This window comes from Aythya ferina, assembly GCF_964211825.1.
Source record: "Aythya ferina genome assembly, chromosome: 3".
Lineage (NCBI taxonomy): Eukaryota > Metazoa > Chordata > Aves > Anseriformes > Anatidae > Aythya > Aythya ferina.
The window spans coordinates 85,100,424-85,116,484 of record NC_140298.1 but is presented as its reverse complement, the minus strand read 5'-3'; the positions used below and the strand labels follow the sequence as shown (position 1 = coordinate 85,116,484).

The window sequence follows — 16,061 nt, the reverse complement described above, 5'->3', positions numbered from 1 at the left end:
AGAACCTCCCACATCGAGCTTGTTACAGGGGTGCAGACAGACAGAAGCGAGTTATCTGTGAGATGCTTCCCAAGCTGCCCATCACCGCAAAGGCTGAGCTGCTCCTGAGCAAGCACACGCCTTGGGAAGTCTAAGTACTACTGGATTGGGACAGCGATTTGGAGGCATCACTCTTAACTTAATTACCCGAATTTGTTAAAATCCTATTTAGGGTAAATCTGAGCTTTTACAGCTTGAAATAAATAAAATTTTGCAATGTACTCATCAGCTTAGTTGAATTCTCTTTAGCAGGATTAAATACCATTAAACCAATATTCTTTTTGTCTCTTCAGGATTTGGAGTAACTTAGCTTTTTTATTTTATTTTATTTTATTTTATTTTATTTTATTTTATTTTATTTTATTTTATTTTATTTTATTTTATTTTATTTGGGGGGTAATAAAAGCAGGAATATTCTGTTATTCATATTGTGCCTCCATATTGTGTTTCAAGGATGCTTTGATTGATGAAGACTGCTTTGTGGATATATTTTCCCTTTCCATTTTTCTAACTGAACTTGTCAATCCTCCCTTAAGACCTAGTAAATAATGAGATCAATCACTGTGGAGTCGAAGTAGAAGCAAGGACAGCGCCTGAGCTGACACGGGAATCCAGCTGAGCAAACAGGGAAGGGATATCTCTGAGAGTTAAAGCAAAATCCTGGGCCTGCTCAGACACATTTTAGGACTGTGTGCAGGATGCTTACAAAGGCCAATGGGGCTAGTCTTACAAAGGCTCAGGGGGCTAGTCCTCTAGAGATCCCATATCAACAAAAAGGGAGAGACACACACCCAGACAGAGCATGTGGAGTAGGTTTTGGCTCATTTGCTTTCTCTCTTTCTGTTGACCACTTAGGGAGCCCTTCAGCAGCCCAACACAGCGACATGAACTGTCTGCCTGCCGGAGGCACCATCTTAAATGTGATGAGCCAGCTACCATAGGATGGTGAGGGGGTGGTGGGGAATGTTTCCTGAAGAAAAGAGGCTAAAGAAAAGGGCTGCAGGATTCCCCTGTCCCACAGAGCACATTCTCTTTCTTTCCTTCTCTCCTGCACCTTCCTGGGTCCTGTTACTGCAGCTTTAGGGCTGGGGAAAGGGCAAATTTGTAATGAGGGCTTAAAGTCCATTTTAGTTAAAGTAATAATAATAATAATAAAGTATCACTCATTGAGGGTTTAGTTCCTTTTTTTGCCATGGCTACTTCCAGGAAATGTCTGTCTGGAGAGAAAAAGCAGCATCACGTCTTTCTGTGCCACAGGTGGTACCCATGAACTCAAATGCCGTGTATACATTTCAGGTGTCTGCACTTGAAGAAAGGTGTTGAAAAACTTAAAAAAAAGGCTTCACAAACACATTTCAAGAACCACCTGGGGTCTGTAAAACTCCAGGTTACAGGGAACAGCACCTTAGAGAGGATTCAATACAAAAGAAAGGTTGAGAGGTCATTGGATAGTGAGTTACGCTGTTTCTGATGGTGGATGGCTTTCAGTCTAGCAGTAAAAAGGCGTAATGGAACTTAGTGGTTAGAAGCTGGAGCCAAGTGAAAGTAAGAAAGTGCACGTTTTTAACTGGAAAGTGCTTTTACCCAGGCGAAGTGAGCAGAAGAGGTGCGGAGCCGTAAGTCGTGACTGCCCCCAGCTGTCTGCTCTGCCCAGCTGCTGCAGGTTCCTGCTCCCTGGGAGCCTGCAGAAGGAGGTGAGGGGCTGTATCTCGGGTACTTCAGAGCAAGTCGGGCTCACCTGCACTGCTGACTGAAGCTGCTGTTCTGAGGAGGTGGGACAGGTATCGTGCTAACTCACCACAGTACTATTCCCCAGAACTGGGGGGTTGTGTCGTCAGCACGCTGTAAGGGCAACCTCTAAGTTGCCTAGTTGACTTGGTGACACTAAGTGTCACTTTGTGAAATAGTAATGGTGAAACAAGCTAGAGCAGTTCTCAAAAACAGGATGCTGAAACTAGCTAACCTTGAGATTTTAACTGGATGCTAGCTCAAAGGTCATTTCCAGTCCTAACTAGCCTCTGTGTGGCAAAGACAGCCATATACCTAGACCAGGATGATAATTAGGTACTGACTGACTGAACATAACTTGTAACAAAATTTACAATAGGATATACTATGCATTATATGCAAGCATTAACATGAGCCAGCAAGGCACCACTGTGGCAAAGGCAGCCATGGCATCTGGGGCTGTGGGATGGGGAATGGTGGCAGCAGGCCGAGGGAGGTGATCCTCCTCCTCTGCTCAGTACTGGTGAGAGACACCTTGAGTGCTGGGGCCAGGTCTGGGCCCAACAGTATGAGAGAGATATGGACAGGCTGGAGAGAGTCCAATGAAGGGCCACCAAGGTGAAGAAGGGACTGGAGCACCTCTGCTGTGAGGAGAGGCTGAGGGCTGGGACTGCTCAGCCTGGAGAAGAGGAGGCTCAGGGGGATCTTGTCTGTAGCTTGCTGATGGAGGAAATAAAAGAAATGGAACCAGGCTCTTCTCGGTAGCACTCAGTGACAGAAGAAGAAGCAGCGGGCACTCTTTGAAATACAGGAAATTCTGTTTAAATGTAAGAAAACACATTTTACTTTGCAGGTGGTCAAACACAGGAAGGTTTCCCAATAAGGCTGTGGAGTCTTCATCCTTGGAGATTCCGAAAACCTGACTGGACATGGTCCTGCTCGAGCAGAGGGGTTGGACTAGGTGATCTCCTGAGGTGCCTTTCTACCTCAGCCATGCTGCGATTCTGCGATACCAGGATGTATATGACGTGCAAGGAGTGCTGGGGCTGACAATTTACATTGCTGGATGATTCCTTCCAGTGCTACAGGTTGGTCAACAATTGACAGTATTTTGCTCCTTGCCACTCTGCCTCAGTAAAAGAAAGCTGAGGGGGTGTAGTTAGCCTTGTTTGTGGGGCATAGGGTGAGGTGCTTGCATAGGAGAGAAGCAATCTTTGAAGACAGCAGTCCTAATATGGTCCTTCATAGCTCAAATTCTTATGTATGCAGTGTTTTGATTGGGACGTTTCCCTGTGGTATCATCACCCAAGTGCTATTGATTAACCTGTTGGGATTTCTTCTGATGTTGTTCCTTCTCAATGTCTTGCTGCATTTAAGCACTCAGCCCCATATCTAAAAATTTGATTATGTTTCTTCTTCTTAGATGCATAAGATTGTATTTGGATTAATATTTGTTTTAACAAAACTGGACAGTTTTTGAATCTCAACAAATGACTGATCAGTTTGGGTCATAAAACCACTGCCTTTGCTATTTTCCACACTATCAATTTGTGTGTCATAATGCAAATTGTATGTGCAGTAATGCTATATTTTCATCAAGGTCACTGGTAAAAATGTTGAGAAGATTCATGCTAAAACAGATCCCTCTAGGAGCTCACAAGCTATGCAGCCCCCTGGACTTAAAACACTTCGGTTATAGAATATTATTATGACCCGGTATTTGATCAGTTTTTAAAAATTATGAAATATGTTAATGTCATTTTTGGTTAGAGTTTTTTTTTTTTTTTTTTTTTAACTAAAGATTATATCATATGTTTGGTAAAAGCACTATTCCAATAACAATCTCCTTTATCAGTTTAATGCTTAATCTCATTGAAACAGTATCAAATTTGTTTGACAGTCTGAGTTCCCGGGAAACCACGTCAACTGATACTAATAAATCCATAATCCGTTAGTTCTTTCATTAGTATCCCGTATCAGCAATTCTATTAGTTTGCTTGACATCACTTGCTAGCTAAAGCTGCCTGTAGCTACCCAAATAATTATAATATTAAAATACTGGTTCAATGTTAACTTTTCCTATGAAAAGCCTGATGTTTAAGTTATTGATGTACAACCACCAAGTGACCCAACAACAGCACCACATAATTCCCTCCCATAATATGTTGTTTGGGGTTTCTCAACTGCTTTTCCATTTCCTTGGAGGCGTCGAAACATCTTTGCTGAAATGCTTGGCGATGGAGGTGCTGCCCACCCTGGGGTGCCGCAGGTCCGCCCAACCCAGATGTCGGCATGAGATGAAGCCTCCCTTCCCCACTCGTCCTGCGTTGGGGCCGGTGTCCTTCAGGCCTGCACACCTCGGTTTTTCTCCCGAGGACACCTGGGTGGTAGGGACAGAGGCAGGGACAGCAGGCGAGCAGCAGTGTCGCGCCGATGCTCTAGGTGGAGCTTCGACACTGGCGGAGGCACCGCACGCCAGGAGCCAGCGGCAGACCTGCATGGCCGCCTCCTCCTCCTCCTCCTTTTCTTCTTTTCTTCCTCCTTTTCTTTCTATTCCTCCTCCTCCTCGGGACTGCAGCAGGAAAACCAGCCACTGAAGGCAACGGGTAGAGATCTAAACCAGCTCTGTTTATCTTCTTTTAAAATTCGTATGCTTCTGGCAACCAGCTGCTGCACATGGAGGAAGTTTTCATGGCACTAATTCCTAACAGAGATACTTTTAAGAGTCCTCTAAAGTATTTTGACCATCTCAACCATGTATCTTACACGTATGCCCCAACAGGTACAACCACAATGCTCTCAGACATATGGTCTGATTTTCGGGTTGTCCTGTGCAGCACAGCCAGGGGATGAACCTGATGATCCTTGGGGGTCCCTTCCCACGGTGGTCAAACCCAGGAAAAGGCTGCCCAGAGAGATTGCGGAAATTTTGTCCTTGGAGATAGTCAAAACTTGACTTCACACAGTCCTGGGCAACCCAGTCCAGTTGTCCTTGCTTGAAACCCACTGTTTGACTAATGACCTGCAGAAATCCTGTCCAAGCTGTATTCTCTGTCAGTCTCTGGTTCCAAAATTGTGTGGCTGTTTCCAAACTGCTAGTGTGCTAGCCCGTGCTATCTCCCAAACTATCTACAAGGATTGCTAGGGATGGTCCAGGCTGACCAGGGTGAAAGCCATGCCACTGGCTATGGCTAAAATTTCACAGTGAAGGAGACCGAGTTCCTGGACTCTGGGATGGTTTAAGTGAATAAACACAGTTTTCAAAAATAGAAGGATAAAATATAAATATGGAAAATAAAATCTCTGTTTTATTTTAATGCAAATAATGTTACCATGTTCGTTCCATTAATTTAATTTGTATCAATAGTTACACATGTGAAATCTCAGGATACATATTGGACAGGTATCACTGAAGGCTTTTGCACACTGTTATGACTTTATGCAAGTAACTTTTTATTAGTAGTGGTATTTCATTTACGCTTTGGAGATTCAAAACCCTTTATGAAACCGAAGACTTGTATTTCAGAACCAAACTAAACAGTTCTTACAATGTTTGACAGATTTTCATACAGCTAATTATTTATTCCCTCATCCATGTTAAGGTTCCTTCATATTAAGGTTTATAGAAGATGACCATAAAGATTGCCCAATTTTCTGTGTACAGAAGACATTATTTACTATACATTATTATTATTATACATTGTTTACTATATACATATATTTAAGCAGGTTTCTTGGAGACCTGGGAAAAACAGATTTTTTCCTGTGCCTTCCAGGTTCGTGGTGTCAGTCCTGCAGGGGGAATATAATCCAAAGCAACTGAAAATGCCTTTCTCTGTTTAATCTATTAGCCACTCAGCTGTATGATGTATTATCTGACACACAGAGATAATCAGCTTAGCTGCTCACAATCATATTAAATATGTTTAGTTTAGCCTAATTCTGCAGGGCACCACGAGGAGACACCCTGCTGTCCATCTGGAACCCTTTAGATATCTGCACAGCTTTGTACGGAGGTGGGGACACTGCCATGTGGCTCATGGCCTTGGAGGTAAATATACTGTCCAATTGCCTGGTCCTTCCCTCTAGCCTGAAATACTTTCTTCAGCTCCTGTTCATGCACATAAGAAATGAAACATTCAAGTGAGTCCGTGCCCTAGAAAACAAAAATATCCCTGTAGCAAATCATCCAGAAGTTTGTAGGTTATAACGGAGCTGCCTTGATGTCTTGTTTAATGAGCTCAGATGGAAAAATACATTTTAAAAAGAAGTCCTACCCTGTCATTTTCAGTACTTTAAAAATATATCCTTTTAGTATTTTGTTGATAGTTCATTGGACTTTTGACAGTTGCATCTACTTAGATTCCCTCTTTAATGATTAGTAAAATTAATGGCACCTTGAATAATTTGATTTCTCTTCAGCCTGCTGAAAGGCCCAACTAATACACAGGTGAGGTAGCACTCACTGCCTCTTTCTGACACCTCTCTGAGGTTGAAGGGATAAAGACTCTGTAATGACAGATCCTCTAAGCTACCTCTCCACCACGGCTCCCACTGTTACTGGAACGGATGCGTGGACTCCTTTTGCTGTTCGGGGAGCTCCATCTGCAGCTCAGTAATCACAAGCTGAATCTTAACCAATAGATATAAATAGATTTGATGTGGATAATGAACGTGATAGTCATCCCTAGACAGCCACTGCCAAGAAAACAGCAAAATTCTTTAAAAAATATCATCCAATTTCTTTGGGAAGTGGGAACAAACTGAGGTGGAAAGAAGCAGCTAAGGCAAACGTAAAACTCAAACACAGTATTGTCTAAATATTGTCTAAATTAAATAAATACAGCATCAGCTAAAATGCAGATCTACTAATATTGGCGTTTTACCCTGAAGTACAAATTGGTGTATACTGCTTGTGGCAGGAAAAGGAGAACAAGCACAAGTTTCTCCATGTCTGGCTTGACTTTCTATTCATTTTTTGCATATTTTTAAACACAACCACAATTCTCAGCTCATCAGCTTTAAAAAGAAAAAAAAATCAGCTCAGGCTTCTCTGTAAAAAATTCTACAATGTCACAGAAGTCTATTTTAAGGGGAGTCCTTGTACTCCTTTTGATGGCAAATTACATTTGACATTGGAGTTAAAGGTTATATGACCTCAAACAAGATGGGTGCCAGTGCTGAGGAAACTGAATAGAGTTATACAATTTCCACAGGTTTTAAAATTAACCTCATTGCATGATTGGCTTACATTTCTAATCCAGTATAGCAGACTAAATATATCCTTTGAAGACAATTTCTTTCCATGCAAATAACCACTGCAGGCTAAAAATGAGTAAAAATGTAAATTAAGAAAAATGTTAAATTAAATTATAGAGAAACTGTCATCTTGCTGGAATATTGACCTGAAATTGCACAAATAGAAGACAACTGCAAGAGAAAGCAAAAGGGAAAAAATAAATGGAGAAATTAGAATGTCTGAATATATATTTATAGAGGAAGAGTTTCTGATGCTGTCAGCAATTTCTGTCAAAGATCTACCTTCAGAGGCATCACTTAGCTTTCAAACGTTGCATGTTTTATTACTGCATTTTAATCATTAACTATGAATGGAATCCCTGGATGATCCCTAGAAGCTATGAATCATTTATTATAACCAAAAATAAAATCTTATTTTCTCCATTATAATAAACAAATATAAAATAGTTTCCAAAAATCAGAACAGCAAATCCTTTAGAAAAACAACAACGACATCAACAACAAAAACTAATATGTAAGGAAATGCTATAAATCAATACTACAAAAACAAACAAACAAACAAAAAAAACCCTACAAGGTCAGAGAAAGAACCAAAAAGTAGGGAGCTGAGATTAAGGCTGCATGCAGTTCTTCTCATTTTCTCCTCTAATCTCCTTAATTCCTGAGAATGTAAATATCATAAAACGTATTATGTAGGCAGATATAATTCCAATTTAATAAGTTCGTACTAATATATATATTTATATATATATATAAGAAAGCTGCTTTTGTGCAAGGACCAGCTCTGTTGCACTAAAAACATTTGGGAGAAGTCTTCCGTTTCTCATATCAGCACAAGACATTAATTTTCCATGTGAAAGACAAAAAAGATTTGCTTCACCAACAAAGGTTCCTATCTCTGTTGGAATTCTGTGAAGTCTAAAAATAGAAGAAATATAACCCAGTTCACTTGGTTTTATTTACTTGCTAATGCAAGTTTTACCAAGAGGTATAAATAGTCCCTAGTTCCTGGGGAAGTTCATGGCACTGTTTTTGATCAGCCTCGCAAGAAATTTGCCCTGTATCCCAAAGGGGTTTATTCTGAATGCACAAATTCCAGCCTACAAGAGAAACTAAATCTTCAGCCATGATCTTCATAAAATCCAAGTCCCATAGAAACCATTTGCATTGGTTCAACATCTAGGAGCAGCTTTTGGATAAGCAGGTGAGACGACACAGGCTTGAAAGTGACAGCAATGTGGAGATACTGTGAAGATGCCTCAGGTTAAGCAGAGTTTGAGCAAGGTAGAGATGTATGTAGGTGTGAAAACCATGATTAACAATTACCTACTGCTTGTCAGGCTTAATAACTGCATCCCAGTTAGTGGCAAAGTGGAAAGATCCCAAAAGAAAGACTGAAAGAGAGACTGTTAGGAAATGCTTTTAGAAAGATGCTACACACCAGGTGAGCTGCAGAACTCAGAACCACCACAGGCTTCTTGGTTTGTAGGTTTGTAAGGTCATATCCTAAAGAGAAATCTGCTGTGTGAGTTCACGTCATTCACAGTTGCTATGTCACAGCCTGAATCTGCAAGTTTGCTGAGCATCACACATTCACACTGACATTCCCATTTATTTCACCAAATCCTGCTTGCCCGAGTCAGGCCTACTCAGTGGGAGTAGGGACTGCAGATACAGGCTTTAACGATGATATGAGGAGGCTGGCAAGTGAACTGAAATGAGGAAGCTGAACTGGCTCTGTGGGCATATGAAACAGTATTTTTGCGTTCTTTGAAACCTTTGAGGTCTTTGTTGGACCTTGCTGGTCTACTGACCTCATGGACCCTTGACACTTGCCTCCAGTCAGCTGATTTTGAAGTCCAAAAACTCTGAGAAACGGTCTACTTTACAGCAGTTTATTTAGGTTGCTTTAAGAAATGCTGCATCTGATTACGATACCAACATATCCACTGTGGTGAGACCAATATTCCCCAGACTTTCCCAGACTGCAGTCATCAATGCTAGACGTTAATACTGAGTCAAAGTTATCTCATGGTTGGGTCTTTTTGTTTGTTTGTTTGTTTTGTTTTTCAGGTGCAGAAAGTAGATTGGGCACGACAGATATTTACCCACTTAGGGTCTGAAATACCAGTGGTATCATATTTGTCCATTTGTGGTTAAAAGAGAGCTTTATACAGCTAAGAAAAACTATCAATGAGTCTTTTAAAAATGGTAGCTTCTCTTTCAGGAGTTATCTAGAAGCAGCCTATGCTGACCAATTCATGGCTAAAATAGGTTATGATTCAGATAGGTATGCTGTATAAAACAGGCTAAACTTCAAGATTTGAGATGTCTTTTTATTTGATACCCAACCTCATTAATCATTTTATCTCTTAAATTTGAATCCAATCTTTAGCATTTTTAACATAGTCCAGGGTCAGATTTTTCTCTCAAACTCATCACTGAAAGCATCTAAGAGCAAAAGTTTGCTACTGGGTTTAGTAACTTATTTGCTTGGCCATACCTTTACGACTTATTTTATACCTGCTGTTCTGAAAGTAATTTTAGTTCAGTCCAGCTGCATTTAGAGAACAAAATCAATAACAGCTTTGACATGCTTACTCCTGCCATGTCATCATTACAAGAGCAGACTCAGCCCTGCTGGCTGCATGATGCGTCTGTTGCTTAGTGAAACAGAAAAAGCTTGCATCCTGAGATGTCTGGCCTGTGCATGATGACGAATCAAGGAATAATATTTCTTGCAGTGAGTTTAACTCAGCTAATCTCTCATAACTTCTCATGTGGCTTGCCATGTTTGTTTTACAGTTTTCCGATGAAGACCAGTTGTGCTCCTTTCACCAGCCTTTTCCAATTAATTAAAAAGCGTTGAATTAGTGTTTTGTTCTTGCTATCCAAGTCATGCTCTAAATAGTCTGGAAGCTGTCCTAAGCTGTGCCTTCACTGACAAAAGTAACACATACTTGTTGTGTCAACCAGCAGCTTTCCCAGTGGAAAAGCATGGACACAAAGCATGTCGAGTTTTCTGCAAAGAAGAGCAGGTAAGGTCAAATGTGACGAGGGGTCACAGTACTGAGTTTTGTAGCCATCTTTTGGGAAGTGCTAAAAAAGCCACTTAGCATTTTCACCACTTCATGATTTAGAACTGAACAACAGGTTAATTATTCCTCTATGGAAAAACACTAGTTGCTATCCACTAGCTCCCCAGTACTTTTATGGCACTACAAAATGCATTTCGTATAGCTCCGAGACTAAACAACAGCTGTGCTGACATTCTTGTCTCAGGAAACACGGTGCAAAACCAGGACAGGGATACAGCAGTGTAGAAATGCAGAATGTAACAAACTTTATGCTGTGAAGACCTACAAGTCTGAAAGGAATAAATAAAGGAATAAGCAAATTTTGCAGGGCTACTTTGCCAGAGCATAAAAAGTGTATCTGGTTTGACAGGCAGGCCCAAAGCACAGAAGAGCCTGGTTTGAGATGAAAAAGAAGATACACGGAAGGGCAACAATTTGTATATACTTCATTTGAGAAGCTGTATGATTTCTAATTTCTTTAGCTGCTGTTTAGTGTGGTTCGTTGCCTCCTATCTGCTCCTTTCCTCAGCATAACAGTCGCACGAGTTGTTCCTATCCCACCTCAACCTCTACCACCATTCTCCTCAGTCCCAGGCCACCAAGTGTGTGATGCTGACTGGGCAGCACACCCCAGGTCCAGAAGGATACCAGTAGGTTGGCTGCAGTGCTTTTAGGGTCAAATTCACAGCCTTTACAAAGCCTGAGATCTCTGCCAGTCATGCAGCACCGCCTCCAGAGAGATGGGACACATCTGCAGAACCTGGTGCACCCATACTGCAAATGAGGATGCCTTTGGCTCTGAGCTAATGATTAGTGTGGGCCCAGGAGTCTTCCCTGCTGGTTCCCAAAGGTCACCTCAGACCTGTGCCTGAACAGTTTCATGCCCACATGGTGTGAACGTGATGGCAAACACAGCTCTGCTTGTGGACTTGAACCCATGCTTGAAATGCAGTGCACACATAATCTTTATCCTCAAATTTATCCCTCCTTTTGAAGTTAGGGATTTTTTTCCCTCTGCTTTGTGAAGTATCTAAAGAACTCCTGAGTACTATAAAAATATTAACTATTCTTAGTTTCTTTCATGCACACACTTCAGGATAGTTGCCAGTATTCATGTCTTCAGTTGCGTCTTATTCTCCACAAGATTACTCAATCTTTGTCCTTGGGTACACAAATATTATTGCTGACCCACTTCTCCTGCATTACTGAAGGTTACTCAGGTTAGCAGAGATCATGACAAAGCCTTTTGCTAAATTGTGAAAACACAGAAAGCTGCTCAGAAGTTTGCTTTCACCAGGAACTGCAAGTCTGTTTGGCTTGAAATTGTTGATTTGTTTGCAATATCTTGGGCTGGAAGGGTTTATGGAGCGGAAGGCTGGACACTGACTGACACCTGCTTGGATTCCTGCTCCTTTGTCAGGGACAACAGCTCCAGAAACAGTGGGATCTTCAAAGGCATGAGTGCAAAATGAACTCTGGTATTTCTTACAGTTCAGGCAATGCGGCTGTAAGGCTGTAAGGAATGATGAATGATTTAATACCTTGAGAGTATGGAAGAAGTTTTTACCTTCTGGTTCAGCTATTGCAAGTCAGATGACTGAGTTACACTGGATGATGGACTTTACAGGAAAATGGTTTGGTTTTCAAGGTTCCTTAGTATTAGGAATTCACAGAGAGCCTCAAAGCAGCCCCGGATACTAACAACTAGTAATGCTCTAACTCAAGGGCAGCAGCTGAAAAGAACGGACTCTTACCTTCGGAATTATCTAGGCATATTTCAATTTAAATTGCATGAAGGAAGGCTCACTAAGCTATGCGATTTGTTTTTGTTATTTGCTATAGGTTATAAAGAGATGGTACAAAACCGATCAAGAACAGAACAGCAACACCTTTCTGCTTTCCTCAGCATGCCATAAGTTTGTGAAAGTGAGAATCGAAACTTTTGTCAAAATTGTTCCAGCTCTAGCTCCCTTCCCAAGTGCCTGCTTTAACACCTGCATTTTATAGTAGCTTTAGATGACAAAATCAGCTGCAGAGTAATTCAAGCCAAAAGAAGAAAAAAATATCTTGGGACACTGTTTAATTCTGTTGACATTATCTCTAAAATCTGATGGTGGATAAAGCTGTGAAATGCTCCAAATGTAAACATCTGGTCATGATTAAGGAACTGGAAAGCACAGAGTCCTGTGTGAGTTTGCTATTGGGAGACTTTGGTGTGATTTACAAAACTTGCAAAGCCATTTTTGCCAAGGATAGGGTGATCTTGACTGTGAGTTGCTCAACCTGTTGTACATGTAGAGGCAGTCATAACATTATGCACAATGCACTACTACAGGCATTAATGCACCACTTAGAAAATGTACCCTGGAGACTTATTATATGATTAAATTGATACCTTAAAAATTCAGTGGCTTCCAGGAAGTATGTGCAGAATCTGGCTCCAAACTACTTCATCTTATATGCTTTGGAGCTGTGTCTAGCCAGGATATTTAGAGGCCATCAGCCACCACATTAACTGCCATTACTTGACAAGTGAAACAATCCTGTACTTACATCATATTCCCTTGGCCATTTTGTATGTTTTAGAGCCTTTAAGTTACCCACATTTTCCTGGGGTTTGCACTGTGAGATCAGCTAATGATGCTCTGCAGCCCCATTGCAGCTGGAGTGCTCTGCTTTCTCTTCTCCTTTGGCTGCTTCCTCGGATGATGGTCACATTTCTACCAAGGATGATTGCTCAGGATTCTCAAAGCTTCTAATGACACTTGAAAGCTGTGGTTTTCAATATATTGTGATACTTTTTTAAGCTCTTAATTTTTAAGAGCTGCTGAAGACCTCTTTAGAAATTTCAACTGTGTGGATTATTGCAGAGCATATGTGAATTTACTAATTCTTAACAACCTTTCATAAATCCTACAGATATAAACGATGAATACCAACAATCCACAAACCAAAAAACTTCTAAAATGTCCCAGGCAGAGTGTTTCTTCCCAGTGAGAGATGAAGCCATCTTATACCCTTATTTAGGCCTGAATATAATGTCCCATATCTCCAGAATTTCTCTCCTATGCTTGTTGCATCTTGCTATACAAATAATCTTTTATCATACTTTTCACATATCCACAATCCTTGGTTTTGTGTGTTGTTTGCTACCTTAGCAGCAGTAAAGTTCTGTTTAATCTTCCATGAAAATCTGGCATAACAATGAATCATTCTTACCATACAAGCTTTAGAAACTGCACACCCCCCCATAAATTCAAGTTTTCAACTTCAGTCTTAGAATGCAGTGTTTCTGCACCTCCTGTAAACACAGAAAACTGCTCATAAATCATTTTAATGATGCCTTTTATTTATCACATTCCTTATACTTAACTAAATGTTTGTACCATTTGATCTTCAAGTCATTAGAATTGTACAGTAGAAATAGAGTCAGAGCTATGGCCTCAGGACATTTACCAGCAGCAGCTGCAGAACCCTGACAACCGGCCTTAACCCATTCACCATCTGAAAATGTAAAATATCATGTGGTGAGGTCTAATAGGTCTTACACTCCACAAAGTAACAGCTCTCTGCTTAGGACACATGTAAATTAAGAGGCCACTCTACAAGCTGTGAAATTTTTAACTTCTCAGTGCAAGGCGCTTTTTTTGTTTTGTTTTGTTTTTCCTGTCTGCATTACTTCCATGGCGAAAGTAGCTTATTAGCATGTATGGTCTAAACAGAAACACTAACAAAAGAGAAATGAGAAAGTTAGCTGGATTCCCAGTGCTTTCCAGCCCATGCCACACTAAATTTGATCCTGAGAAATTATAGCAATCTGCAAGATTTTTTTTAGCCCAAAATTTTAGAAATTGACATACAAAAAATAAGAATTACAAGGAAATTAATTGGAATGCAACTTGTAAATTTCGGGTCTATCTGAGAGCTGCAGGTAGAACAAAAGGGAGACTCTAGAAAAGTAAGGAAAACTTGTATTGGCTTGGCCAGCTGGGGATCAGTTTAGGGCATTTGAAATGAAGTAGTGGGTTTGGATTTTTCTAACAGGTGTTGGTTTTTACCTTTCCTACCACCTTTTCTTTCCCATAGCTTCTGAAAATTTATGCAGCTCAGTACTACTTTCAAGAGGAATGAAATGAAAGGTATTTGTTTTCTAGGTGGGAAAGGAAGCTGTATTTGTAGCTTTTGGAGCTGCCAAAGTAAAGAACTCTTAGAGGAAGAGAAAACAACCTTAAAAGTACTTTAATTGCAGTGTTTACGGTCCCTGTAGAATTTCTTAATTTTCTTGTTTACTTGTCGTACTTTTCCCAGTTAATGCCATTGCACTCTATTTCAGACTTTGCCACATGGTTCGTTCAGATTACTGTGTCAAGGTTGTCTGTGAGAGATGAGCAGCATCCTCTTCTGCTTAGTCAGAGTGAAAGATGTTCAGCACCACTCAGAACCAGACATCCCTATCTTTTTTATTCCCGTTTTGTTATGTATAAGAAATATATTAGAGGGATGCAGTTCTTAGTATTATAAATTGATGCTATATATTGAAGCTGTGATAGAATCAAACACAACCTGCTGTACTGAGTTGCCCTGATTCTATTTATTTCACATAATAACAGTACGGCCAGCTATAATATTAAACATAATATTTTCTAGTAGGGAAATAAATAGGGTAGTAAGTGGAAAGTAAACATCTTCACCTTCTTAAGAATGCTTAAAGACAGGAAAACGTGTTGTCAGAAATAATCTTTCAGTGTGCAAAAAAACACACTAAGTAATGGTGATTTCCCAGCAAATTCCTGTAATGACTCACCTATTGCAGAATCTTGCTGGTTGTTCGGCAGCAATTAAGCAGTAAATTGGTTTGTTGTTGCCAATTAACTGTCACTGTTTTGTTGTTGCCAATGCGAGAGCTGGACTCAAATTAAGACAGTGGCACTGAAGTCAAATAATAGAATCCTCAAATATAAAATGAATGGGAGGATTAATGTACAAGCAGAAAGATGGTACCAAAACAGTAAGAAATGATTTAATCTAAATGCCTTAAGATGGTGCAAGAAAGAATGCAAAAGACTTACTTTCCAATACAGAAAACTTTATCCTTTGTACCAAAGTTTACTCAGATCCAGTTTATTCAGTTTTCAGCAAGTCCTCTCATGAAAGCACATAATGCAGTTATAAACCTTTTCAAGATTGCTCCCTGAATTCTCGTTACAGGACTGTACATTAAGTGCCAATACCGAGCTCTGTTCCAGAGGACAGTGAAGCCAGGGGAAAGCCTGCCAATGCCTTCCACAAGATATAAATTAAGCTCAAAATGAGCTCCGATTATCCTGATTATTCTTCATTGCTCTTGTTAGGTGTACTCCATGACTCCCACAAACATGTCATATTCTGAAATAAATGATAAATATTGAAATGTAAATACAGCTTTAAGGACATAGTTGGCAGTCAAGGTTGTTTGACCAGGAAACAAAAAGCCAAGAGTCATGGTCTATGCTTAGCTTGGAAAATGGAAATTTACTGAGTGCAGTGACAATGCAAAGGTCTGGAAGAGTTTCACCATTGGGGTAAAATCGTGGGAGGAGAAAGCTTAATCACAGGAAATGAGTAACCATCTGGCCATATGTGGAGAGTTAAGAGGATGAAGGTTACAACTGCAGTTTGTGGAAGTCTACCAGTTATAGGGGGGTTTAAGCACTTAAATAGAAGCTGTGCCCTTACAGACCCCCAAGCTAAGGAAGGCTGCAGGGATTCCTCTCTGTTATTTATTGAAGAACTGACAGATAAAGGGCGATTTGGGGTTATTCCGTTGATTGACAACATCTGTTCTAATCCCTGCCAATACTTGAGAGCTGTATGCCTATACCAGTGAGTGAAAATAGATGATGGTGTTTAATACTTTTGAAAGGTGTGGGAGAGCCCACAGTGCCCTACAGGCCTGCCTTGTCCCTGCCACCTGCCCTG

At 40.5% G+C, this 16,061-nt stretch overlaps 1 long non-coding RNA gene across 2 annotated transcripts; it reads left to right on the top strand.

Annotated features, from left to right (window-relative positions):
* The first annotated feature begins 1,420 nt into the window (after window positions 1-1,420).
* Window positions 1,421-15,474, top strand: LOC311433737. 2 transcript variants are annotated; one of them, XR_014690927.1, is made up of 4 exons: window positions 1,421-1,820; window positions 2,621-2,855; window positions 5,716-5,818; window positions 15,312-15,474. It is a non-coding gene; the product is annotated as an uncharacterized lncRNA (long non-coding RNA). The 2 variants fall into 2 exon arrangements; XR_014690928.1 differs by lacking the exon at window positions 15,312-15,474 and adding an exon at window positions 10,003-10,029.
* Window positions 15,475-16,061: the final 587 nt, after the last annotated feature.